Source organism: Periplaneta americana, chromosome 16 (assembly GCF_040183065.1).
Source record: "Periplaneta americana isolate PAMFEO1 chromosome 16, P.americana_PAMFEO1_priV1, whole genome shotgun sequence".
Classification (NCBI taxonomy): Eukaryota; Metazoa; Arthropoda; class Insecta; order Blattodea; family Blattidae; genus Periplaneta; species Periplaneta americana.
Window position 1 is genome coordinate 55,457,043 of NC_091132.1, and position 12,657 is coordinate 55,469,699.

General features: G+C 37.2%; 1 protein-coding gene across 4 annotated transcripts in view; it reads left to right on the plus strand.

Annotated features, from left to right (window-relative positions):
* The window catches only part of LOC138716301 (uncharacterized transporter slc-17.2-like), a 341,565-nt gene that overhangs the window by 13,254 nt on the left and 315,654 nt on the right, over positions 1–12,657 (plus strand). The window lies entirely within an intron of this gene.

Here is a 12,657-nt window from a genome sequence, read left to right on the forward strand (position 1 = left end):
TTTAGCGGCAAAAAAAAAAAAAAAAAAAAAGAACGAGTCTCAGCTCCGAAGCAAAAAAAAAAAAAAAAAAAATGGACTTCTTTTACTAAACTGTAGGCTACTTTAATGACCATTTTGAACTTGTCAAACTAGGCTAGTCAGTTCTCTGTGTTATTTGTTATTTGTTATTTGTAAGACGTGTGACAGAAAATATGTACTGTATGTACAGTTTTGTGTTTAATGTTAGCGTTTCTTTGTCTCCTACTGCTCCTATGAAACCGGTACAATTTGTTTTCATAAATGGTCGGTTATCCGAACAACCCGTCCCCCATCCCCAATTGTTTCGGATAACCGATGCTCTACTGTAGTGGTTTTTTAATTAAATTTACACGAAAACCGTCTACGCTATTGAAATACGCCAGAGGGATAAATGATTATTCATTACATTTTCTATCGATATGGACAAAAGTCACAATCCTACTCGCAATAATTACCGAAAAAGAAGATGTTAAACATTTGGGGGGGGGGGACATTTTTTTTCTGAGAAAACTATGAACTTTCCACCAATATGGTATTGTACTTTTTTGTTACATACAATATGCACTATTCGCTCTGAAAATCTGCAGGGTTATTTCACTTCCGCCCTGTATAGTTGAGTTACAGTGTTTTTTAAGATTTATGTTCACGACAATAATGACGGATTTCCTATATTGTCGCATTTTAAAATCATTAATTAATTTTACACTCTGAAACTGATCAGAAAGAGAAAAAGAAATTCGTTGGGTCACTGACTGAGAAGAATCTGCCTACTGAAGGATGTACTGGAGGAATGGTGAACGGGAGAAGAGTTCGGGGCAGAAGAAGATATCAGATGATAGGCGATATTAAGATATATGGATCATATGCGGAGACCAAGTGAAGGTAGAAAATAGGAAATATTGGAGAATACTGGGTTTGCAGTGAAAGACCTGTCTGTCATTGACAGAAAACTATGAATGAATGAATGAATTTTTACTTTCTTTTCTAATACTCAAGGACAATGCCAATGAAAAGGAAGGAAATGGGAGGATAAAGATTTAAAAGGTACGCAACAGCGCATCTTTGCAAGGGAATTTGGGGCTGAGAGGAAGTGTATACGTGAGCTCCAAGCTTGTTGGCCACTTGTCTCACTCCGATTTTCACCGTTCTGTTTGAAGGAACATATTTTGATGAGGGAAAACCGATAATGGAGGTACCTAATCGCTACCACATGAAGGATGTCGCAAGCACGACATAATAGCAGGAGAACACAGCCGCCAAAGGTGTTAAAAGCCTGGTCAGTGCTAGTGGTGAGAGTGAGAGTGCATCATTTGCTACATACTCCCTTTCGGGACCGTTTTTCTTTTAAGTTCGCGACGCGACGTTGCGTTAAATCCAGGGACATCTGAACACTTTATACACAAACCCATGCTTCTTTAATTTTAAGATAGCCTAATGTGATGTAATTGATTGTTTTAATATAACTATTCTTAATTTAAATACTAATAAAAATTAAGATAGGCCTAAATTAAAATACATTATTTGTTATATTATGTTGTTATTATAAGAAAAAAATGTGACTGAATTGTATTTATAGGTTATTTACTTACTTACTTACTGGCTTTTAAGGAACCCGGAGGTTCATTGCCGCTCTCACATAAGCCCGCCATTGGTCCCTATCTTGAGCAAGATTAATCCAGTCTCTATCATCATATCCCAACTCCCTCAAATCCATTTTAATATTATCTTCCCATCTACGTCTCGGCCTTCCCAAAGGTCTTTTCCCCTCTGGCCTCCCAACTAACACTCTATATGCATTTCTGGATTCGCCCATACGTGCTACATGCCCTGCCCATCTCGAACGTCTGGATTTAATGTTCCTAATTATGCAGGTGAAGAATACAATGCGTGCAGCTCTGCGTTGTGTAACTTTCTCCATTCTCCTGTAACTTCATCCCTTTTAGCCCCAAATATTTTCCTAAGAACCTTATTCTCAAAAACTCTCAATCTCTGTTCCTCTCTCAAAGTGAGAGTCCAAGTTTCACAGCCATATAGAACAACCGGTAATATAACTGTTTTATAAATTGCAACTTTCAGATTTCTTGACAGCAGACTAGATGACAAAAGCTTCTCAACCGAATAATAACAGGCATTTCCCATATTTATTCTGCGTTTAATTTCCTCCCGAGTGTCATTTATATTTGTTACTGTTGCTCCAAGATATTTGAATTTTTCCACCTCTTCGAAGTATAAATCTCCAACTTTTATAGTTCCATTTCGTACAATATTCTGATCACGAGACATAATCATATACTTAGTCTTTTCGGGATTTACTTCCAACCCTATCTCTTTACTTGCTTCAACTAGAATTTCCGCGTTTTCCCTAATCGTTTATGGATTTTCTCCTAATATATTCACGTCATCCGCATAGACAAGAAGCTGATGTAACCCGTTCAATTCCAAACCCTCTGTGTTATCCTGAACTTTTCTAATGGCATATGCTAGAGCGAAGTTAAAAAGTAAAGGTGATAGTGCATCTCCCTGCTTTAGCCTGCAGTGAATTGGAAAAACATCAGATATAAACTGGCCTATACGGACTCTGCTGTAAGTTTCACTAAGACACATTTTAATTAATCGAACTAGTTTCTTGGGAATACCAAATTTAATAAGAATATTATATAAAACCTACTCTCTTAACCGAGTCATACGCCTTTTTGAAATCTATGAATAACTGATGTACTGCACCCTTATACTCCCATTTTTTCTCCAATATCTGTCGAATAAAAAAAATCTGATCAATAGTCGATCTATTACGCCTGAAACCACACTGATGATCCCCAATAGTTTCATCTACATATGGAGTTAATCTTCTCAAAAGGGTATTCCTCGAAAGTTACTACAGTTAGTCTTGTCCCCTTCTTAAAATAGGTATAGGTTAATGAGAAGAAAGTCATTAGTATTCTGAAGAATGTACAATTTGAGCAGTTCAATAGTTTGACATCTTAGCAATAAAATGTTCATGTAACCAGTGTATTTCCACTTGCAGTATGCGGCTAACCGAAGGCCTTATCATTTTATAACGTATCTTCAATTAACGATAAAAGTGGTGACAAGCGTCAGATATAATAATGATTATCGTTGTGGCTCTGCATGTTCCGGGATGAGCCGAGATTAGATAAAAAAATGCATTGCATGCATGTATGTGTTTCTGTTACGTTGGTATGAACGAATGTAATGTATCCTATTTTTTCTCAATAACTACCTGAATTTGTCATAAACATACTGTTATTTTTCCACAAAGTAATCGTCATTTTCTACCTAAGAGAAGAGTTAGTTGATAAATTGGAGCCAGACTTAGCCTACCTTAATACATCATTCAGTGAACACATAGCCCTACAATGGCTTCACTTCTAGTAAATACAAGGTAATGTAGACTTACAATGTAATATAATGTAATTATGCATCAGCTTTGTTATACCAGGTTCGATTCCTGACAGAGGAGTGAAGATTTATCATCCTCAAAAAGGGGTTGGGGGTGTGTTTCTTATCTTGAATTTCCTGTGTTATCCTAAAGCGATATTCTTATGTCATGTTAACTACTTTACGCGAATAAGAACAGAAGGCGCTTAGTATTTGAAGTTGATGATGTAGATGACGTTGTCATAATCATAAAATAGGGCATAGAAAGACTTTCTCAGTGTGGTTCTCTATCATTAAACACAATTTAATTGTAATTTATTTATACAGTGTCTATCATTGTTATTCGTACATATCTAATTTAAATGAATAAGACAACATTTTGTACAAAATAATTAAAGTTATATACTAATACTAGTACACTATGTTTAAAATCATTTCTTAAAACGTTAATTTACAACCAATGTTTATTGCAATCCCTAAGTAACAAAATTATTAATACATAAAATTGTTTGTCATTTATATTCGTACACTTGAGTAATGTTGACATATTCGGGGGTCCGTGCCTTAATGGTAACAGCGAGTGCAACGCAAACAGTGCATTACCCCGTGCTTCAGCAGTCAGTTCTGTTCAAAATGGGCAAGTCGAAGGAACTAAGTGCCGAGCTAAAGGGGACGATAGTTAGACTGACTCTTAAAGGTTATTCTTTAAGGAAAATAGGCAATATATTAAATAAAAGCCATTCCACGGTACAATACGTGATTAATAAATTGAAATACCGTGGATCTACTGCAAATCAGAAGAGGAAACCAGAAGAAAAATACTAAATGAGAGGGAATAACGTTTTATCATAAGAGAAATAAAATCAAATCCGCGATTAAGTGTGCCCAAACTACGTCCTCTCATGACAAAAACCACAAGGAAGACGTTAGTGAATCAACGGTGCGGCGTGTCCTGTATGAACATGGATTTCATGGTAGAAGGATAAGAAAGAGGCCCTTCGCAAGTAGGAAAAATCTAATTTCAAGAATTAAATTTGCTAAAGCTCATGTAAATAAGGAACAAGAATTTTGGGACAGTGTTATTTGTTCGGATGAGACCAAAATTATTCTTTTCGGATCCGATGGTGCCCATAGAGAGTGGAGAAAGAAGAATGAGGCCGACAAAGTGGTTAACACTCTTCCCAATGTGAAACATGGAGATAGCTGCGTAATGCCCATGGCTTGTCAGTATATCTTTTCATTAATAGTCTTCCTCGTATGTAATCGTGAAAACTTTGTAACTAATTCAACAGTTAATAGCATAAATACACGTCAAAGAAATGACTTTCATACTCCATCGGCAAGTCTATCGTGCTATCAAAAAGGAGTGCGTTATATGGCAGTAAACATTTTTAATAGCCTCCCTATCGATATAAAAAATGAAACTCAAAACTTAAGATTATTTAGGGCCAAATTAAAGAAGTACCTAATTTCTCACGCCTTCTATTCTGTAAGTGAATTCATGACATTCAATAACACTTCATGAAATTGATACTAAAACTATGTGTTGTACTAGTAGACTATATTGTAAATCTCGTCTGTATATATATTTCATCTAGACTGTGACTATAAATTAAGATTTTATAATAGTATTAAGTTTTTTGACTTATTCCATATTCTAGCTGTAAAGCAATGTATGAATACCATGGAATGTTAATAAATACAATACAATACAATACAATGATTTGGGGCTGTATGTCCTCGAAAGGCGTGGGTAACATCGACTTCATTCATGGAATTATGAACAAAATGGTCTATAACAACATGTTGAAAAATAATGTCAAGTAAAGTGCAATAAAAATGGGTTTGCCGTCTATCTACATTTTCCAACAAGACAATGACAGCAAACATACGGCCGAAATGAACAAACGCTGGTTGATATGGAACGTCCCGAAGCAACTCCATACTCCTCCTGAACCACCCGATCTGAATCCCATCGTGCATTTATGATCCAAACTTAAGGAAAATGTACATAAAAACACAATTTCGTCCAAAGAAGACCTCAAAACTGTTGTGCTGACTGAATGACGAATGTTCACTCCGCAGCAGTGTGAAACGCTGGTAAATTCCATGCAGGTGCCAGGCAGTGATCAAAGCCAGACGATATGCAACCAGATATTAGCACGTAATTGTTTATGGTATTTATGTATAGTTATTTAATTTTATTACTAAGTGTACGAATACAAATGACACGTAAAGAAATTATATTTTTTTGTTAAATTTTGTTTATTTACATGTTTATGATATACAGAGGATAAAAAAATTCGGGGCATAATTTCAGGTATGTATTTCCCACATGTAGACAATCAAAATAGTTCATTACAACATGTGTCCGGAAATGCTTTAATTCCGAGTTATGGCCTTCACAACATTGAAATTCACCGGAACCATACCTCATGTTTTAGAAGACACTCCACTGATCAATCGTCAACACATCCACTTCTTGCATGATGGCGCTCCTGCACACTTCAGTCGTACGGCTCGCCGGTACTTGGATCGAAGGTTTCCTGATCGATGGATAGGTAGAGGTGGCCCAATTGCTTGGCCTCCACGCTCACCTGATCTGAACCCTCTCGATTTCTACTTGTGGGGCCATTTAAAATCATTGGTTTATTCGTCTCCGGTGCCTGATTTGGAATCCCTTCGGAATCGAATTGTGACATGTTCTGAGGACATACGCAATACTCCTGGAGTTTGGAATCGTGTTCGCAGGTCAATGAGACATCGATGTGAGGTCTGTATTCAAGCAGGAGGTGGATATTTTGAACATCTTCTGTAATGACAACGACCTGCGGAAAGAAAAACGTTCCGGTGAATTTCAATGTTGTGAAGGCCATAACTCGGAAATGAAGCATTTCCGGACACATGTTGTAATGAACTATTTTGATTGTCTACATGTGGGAAATACATACCTGAAATTATGCCCCGTATTTTTTAAACACTCTGTATATGGAGGTTATTTTTTGTTTTATTTTTATACATAATGCTCCTGAACAGAATCTTCAAAGAGAAATATAATACTTTCATTTCATGTATCCTTTATCACCAAATTTGTTACATATTTTCACGTGTAGCTACGAATAAGACTGATGGACATTGTATCTTCGTAAGTCTTGCAAGTAGATCTTTACGAAAGAGAATTGTAACCCCATTTAAAGGGATCTAGTAGGAATAGCGGAAACCACATATTGCGAAGCCAACTGATGTGAGGGATTTAATTATATTAATGTAAATATTTAGTCATACTGTCCTTATGTTAATATACTGGAACTGAAATTCTTGTTCACTTCACGTCATTTCATTTGAAACGTTTTCCGGATAACCCCAGAAACACACTATTTCAACACACTACTCTACTACTTGCCGTAGAAGAAAACAGAATTGCGTTGGTTGCTTGCTTGTAACACAATCCACCACAAGGAAGAGATTTATAGAAATAGTTCCTCATAAAATGTAAGCACTTTCTAAGAATATGCTGAAATAGGCTATTATTGCAGAAATATTCTCTCAAAGGAAGTTTTGTGTGGGCCTATTATATAAACCACAGTTTGTGAATTGCAGAAATGTCATTCCTCTTGATATCGGTTCATTTTATAACACTTTTACTTAATTACTTAAAACTTTTAGAGAACCCAGAAGTTCATTTCCGCCTTCACATAAGCCCACTATCTGTCCCTATCCTGAGCAAGATTAATTCATTCTCTACCATCATATCCCACCTCCCTCAAATCCATTTTAATATATGTTTTCAGTAGGTTAATTTACGACGCTGTATCAACATGTTAGGTTATTTAGCGTCTGAATGAGATGAAGGTAATAATGCCGGTGAAATGAGTCCGGGGTCCAGCACCGTTAGTTACCCAATATTTGCACATATTGGGTTGAGGGAAAACCCCGGAAAAACCTCATCCAGTAACTTGCCCCGACAGGGATTCGAACCCGGGCCACCTGGTTTCGCGGCCACACGCGCTAGTCGTTACTCAACAGGTGTAATATTATCCTTCCATCTACGTCTCGGTCTCCCCAAAGATCTTCCCTCCGGCCTCTCAACTAGCACTCTATATGTATTTCCGGATTTGCTCATACTGTAAAATTGTACATTATAACTTACTTCCTGGCTTTTAAGGAACCCGGAGGTTCATTGCCGCCCTCACATAAGCCCGCCATTGATCCCTATCCTGAGCAAGATTAATCCAGTCTCTACCATCATATCCCATCTCCTTCAAATCCATTTTAATATTATCTTCCCATCTACGTCTCGGCCTCCCGAAAGGTCTTTTTCCCGCCGGCCTCCCAACTAACACTCTATATGCATTTCTGGATTCGCCCATACGTGCTATATGCCCTACCCATCTCAAATGTCTGGATTTAATGTTCCTAATTATGTCAGGTGAAGAATGCAATGCGTGCAGCTCTGCGTTGTGTAACTTTCTCCATTCTCCTGTAACTTCATCCCTCTTAGCCCCAAATATTTTCCTAAGAACCTTATTCTCAAACACCCTTAATCTCTGTTCCTCTCTCAAAGTGAGAGTCCAAGTTTCACAACCATACAGAATAACCGGTAATATAACTGTTTTATAAATTCTAACTTTCAGCTTTTTGGACAGAAGACTGGATGATAAAAGCTTCTCAACCGAATAATAACACACATATCCCATATTTATTCTGCATTTAATTTCCTCCCGAGTGTCATTTATATTTGTTACTGTTGCTCCAAGATATTTGAATTTTTCCACCTCTTCGAAGTATAAATCTCCAATTTTTATAGTTCCATTTCGTACAATATTCTGGTCACGAGACATAATCATATACTTTGTCTTTTCGGGATTTACTTCCAACCCTATCGCTTTACTTGCTTCAACTATAATTTCCGTGTTTTCCCTAATCGTTTGTGGATTTTCTGCTAACATATTCACGTCATCCGCATAGACAAGAAGCTGATGTAACCCGTTCAATTCCAAACCCTCTGTGTTATTCTGAACTTTTCTAATGGCATATCCTAGAGCGAAGTTAAAAAGTAGAGGTGACAATGCATCTCCCTGCTTTAGCCCGCAGTGAATTGGAAAAGCATCAGATAGAAACTGACCTATACGGACTCTGCTGAAAGTTTCACTAAGACACATTTTAATTAATCGAACTAGTTTCTTGGGATTACCAAATTCAATAAGAATATCATATAAAACTTCTCTCTTAACCGAGTCATACGCCTTTTATTGTACATTATAACACTTTTAAATATTTAAAATATGGTAAAAGTTTAAAACTTAAAATTTCATAGTGTTCACATAGAAACAGACATGGAATTACTGCATATTGCACCCAAAAGCCAACTAATACAGTCGACTCCAGATAATTCGCTGTAATTAATGTATAAACGTCCGGGAAATATCGAAAATCGCTAATTAACCGCAAAATGTTTAACATTATTTGCAGTGGAGTAAAATTTACTCAGTTACTAAAATATACTTTAAAATGAAGTGCAAAATTTGAAACAGTGCAAAACATTTTGAAACATATTATACAATACTGCAGTGGGATAGAATCTTAAAAAGAAACACAAGTTTTACAAATAAGACAGAAGTTAAACAAAAATAATGTCATTTTTTTATGTTCCCTAGAGGATTATTAATTTTTTTTTCTGACTTTGGATTGAAAATTTGTTAAGAGGGAGGAAGAGAGCGTAAATCGAATAAAAACAGAAATGACGGTACTTCGGCCCCTCTCTCCTAAAATGATCGCAAATTACCCGCAGAGTGGATTAACCGCACGGGAATTATCGGGAGTCGAGTGTAATTATATTTAATGTACTCGAACAATATGAAAGACTACACAAAATGTGTAGTTAACACACATCTTTCGATATCAAAATAAACAATACATATGTATCTCTTCTACCTCCCATTACCATACTCGTATATTCATACTCTCAGAAGTTAAATTACATAGGCCTAGTGTAGTGTTAAATTATACTTTTTTATTTTAGGCGGGTCTTTCACGTTTTCAACAAAACTTTTCTGGCTGCCATCTAAGTCCTCAGTATGAAATGGAATGGAATGGAATTTTCGGGAGGGAGGCATTATGGCCCAGCATTGCGATTTTTTACGATCTATTGCGCTAAACCTAGGCGCATTCCCAAAACCACACCGGCTGACTACATTAAGGTTCGCTGCGTATCCAGGTTTCGAGCAGGCAACCCCCCTCTTCCCTGAACCAGTCTCTTCCGTGCGTCTCCAGCCGGCGTTCGGGAACTGGAAAAATGTTGAGGGAATGACGCAGATCCCTAATATGGGGAAACGGGAGAACCCCGAGAAAAACCCCAACTGCGACCTTGTCAGCTACAAGCGTCACTATGAATTTTTCAATGGCCTGACCGGAACTCGAAACCGGACCGCTTGCGTGACAGGCTGAAGGCCAGTCACCGCAGGGGACAAGTTCACAGTATCTGACTTAAACAATGTACGAGTATTGCATGTAGCCTACTTTAAAGGGCAAATCACGCAGACCTAATATTATGTTAAATTAGGCTTATACTCTTTATTTCAGGTGGGTCTTTTTCATGTTCAATAATATTTTTCAGGATACCATCCAACTTCTCAGTAAGTACTGTACCTGATCCGAACAATGCAAGAATATTGTATGTGCGTTGAAGGTAAAATATTTATTTACAATTGCGCTACCATAAAAAAGGTGGGATGTATTAACATAGGTTATTTGGCTTCTATTCGAACTATACATACGTACCGTAAGTAAAAGGCAATAAAAATGTAAATTTTCTGTGACAGAGAGATGGAATGACATGTTTTGCATGTAAACTTTTTGATAGGTAGGCCTATATAGATAGCGAAGAGAATGATGCTGGAATTGGTCAGGAAGAGAAAAAGGAATTGGTTGGATTACTGCCTGAGAAGAAACTGCCTACTCAAGTATGCGCTGAAAGGAATGGTGAATGGGTGAAAAGTTCGTGTCAGAAGAAGGTATCAGATAATAGACGACATTAACATCGTATGGGTCATATGAGGAGACTAAGAGAAAGGCATAAAGCAGGAGAGTTTGGAGAGTGCTAGGTTGCAGTGAAAGATCTGTCCTTGGGCAGAAAACTATGAGTGAATAGATAGCGAGTTTTCGCAAGGTCGAGTATCAATGACAGGTTAGGTTTGGTTAGTTCAGACTTGTGGCGGACAAGGTCGCTGTTGGGATTTTTCTCGGTGTTCTCTCGTTCCCCTATTAGGCATCTACATCATTCCGTCAACATTTCTCCATTCTGCCATTTCATAACATTTCCCGAACGCCGGCTGGCGATGCACGGAGGGGGCTGGTCTAGGGACGAATGAAGTGACTTGCTGGAAACCTGGTTACGCAGCGAACCTTATTGTAGTCAGCCGGTGTGGGTTTGGGAATGCACCTAGCTTGAGAGTTAACGCAATAGATCGTGAAAAGTCGCAATGCTGTGCTATAGTGCCCCCCCCCCTCCCGAAATTCTATTCCAGTCCAAATACCCAACCCGAACAATATATGCGTACTGTATTTGTATGTACAGTACTTTAAAGGTCAAATTACGAAGATCTAATGTAATGTTAAATTGTATTCAATATTTTAGGTGGGTCTTTTCTATGTTCAGTAATACTGTTTTGGATACCATCTAAGTTTTTCGGTAACCTAAACAAAGCAAAAATACTTTTCTGGATGTCACCTAAATTCTCAGTAAGTAAACGCTTTAAATATGGAAGGATATTCCATATTTTCGTTAAAGTTCAAATTATATACACCTAATATATAAGTTAGTATTAAATTATTCGAGTGAAATTAAGAATAATTTTAAAAATAACTAGAGCTCAGTTTTTAATTATAATATACAGTTTGACTCATCATTGATGTACATAGCTTCAGAAGGTAATACTGGTAACTGGTAAGAATAGTTCCTATAAACATGGGTTAAATTTTCAACGGTTGCAGAGTTGTCGAAGGTTTCTATTTATGAAAACTGCACTCCTGTGGATAGCGCTGCAACTGTCGAATGGTAACCAACAGCCCAACCCTTAGTAGTTCTGTTTCAAGCTTCGATGAGTGCATACGGTCTTGTAGGTTTGTGAATCCATTCATGACGCCGAGTTAGCGGATACAATTTTTGTGTATGAATCTTACGATAAAAGTGCTGCTGCGGAATATCGTTGACGATTTCTACAATTGTAAGTGATTTTCTTCCATGTAAACACATAATGAATTTTTTTTTATTTTAGTTGGTTATTTTACGACGCTTTATCAACAGCTTAGGTTATTTAGCGTCTGAATGAGATGAAGGTGATAATGCCGGTGAAATGAGTCCGGGGTCCAACACCGAAAGTTACCCAGCATTTGCTCATACTGGGTTGAGGGAAAACCCCGGAAAAAACCTCAACCAGGTAACTTGCCCCGACCGGGAATCGAACCCGGGCCACCTGGTTTCGCGGTTAGAAGCGCTAACCGTTACTCCACAGGTGTGGACCACAGTAAAGTAAGTAAATACAGTATGATTTATGTATAATTTGATCTTTTTAATGGTTCAATTAGCCTACAAACAGTGATTTTTCGTGTTTTGATTCTTAAATTGTTGTAATCTTTTGTTTTATTATATCTACTCTACAGCCACTAGATCAGGCATGGGTAGAAGCCGTATTTTTATGGTGATAATTTTATTAAAATTTCGCGTGTCATATTTCGAATTTCAATTTTCGGTGTTTAATAAAGTAGGCCTACCAAATTTTCGCGATAATGTCTCAGTAAAATAATATGTCTCTCATCGTATAATAATCCACCACATCGCTTTTATCAAATTTGCTTGGATGCGAAAATCAATTTAAACATATAAATCACAGATTTTCCTCTGATTAAGGTTATGACTGATATGTATATCTATTATCAAGCAGTACATCTCACTTGACGGTATGTGTCAGAGGAACAACAATTGCGTGTATGCATCTGAAGTCTGATTAATGTAATATGTAGCTAATCGGCGATGTATGCAAGGGAGGAGGAAAGGGATTGGTCATACTGCCCTATTATCTCCTGGCCAAGTTGTCTCTTAAGTGGTGTCTTGCTCGTATCACTTGTGAGGTTCAGACCTATCTTCGAACAGTTGTCTAAACAACCAAACAGCTCACTGATTATATTACACATTTGGATACATTATTATTATTATTATTATTATTATTATTATTATTATTA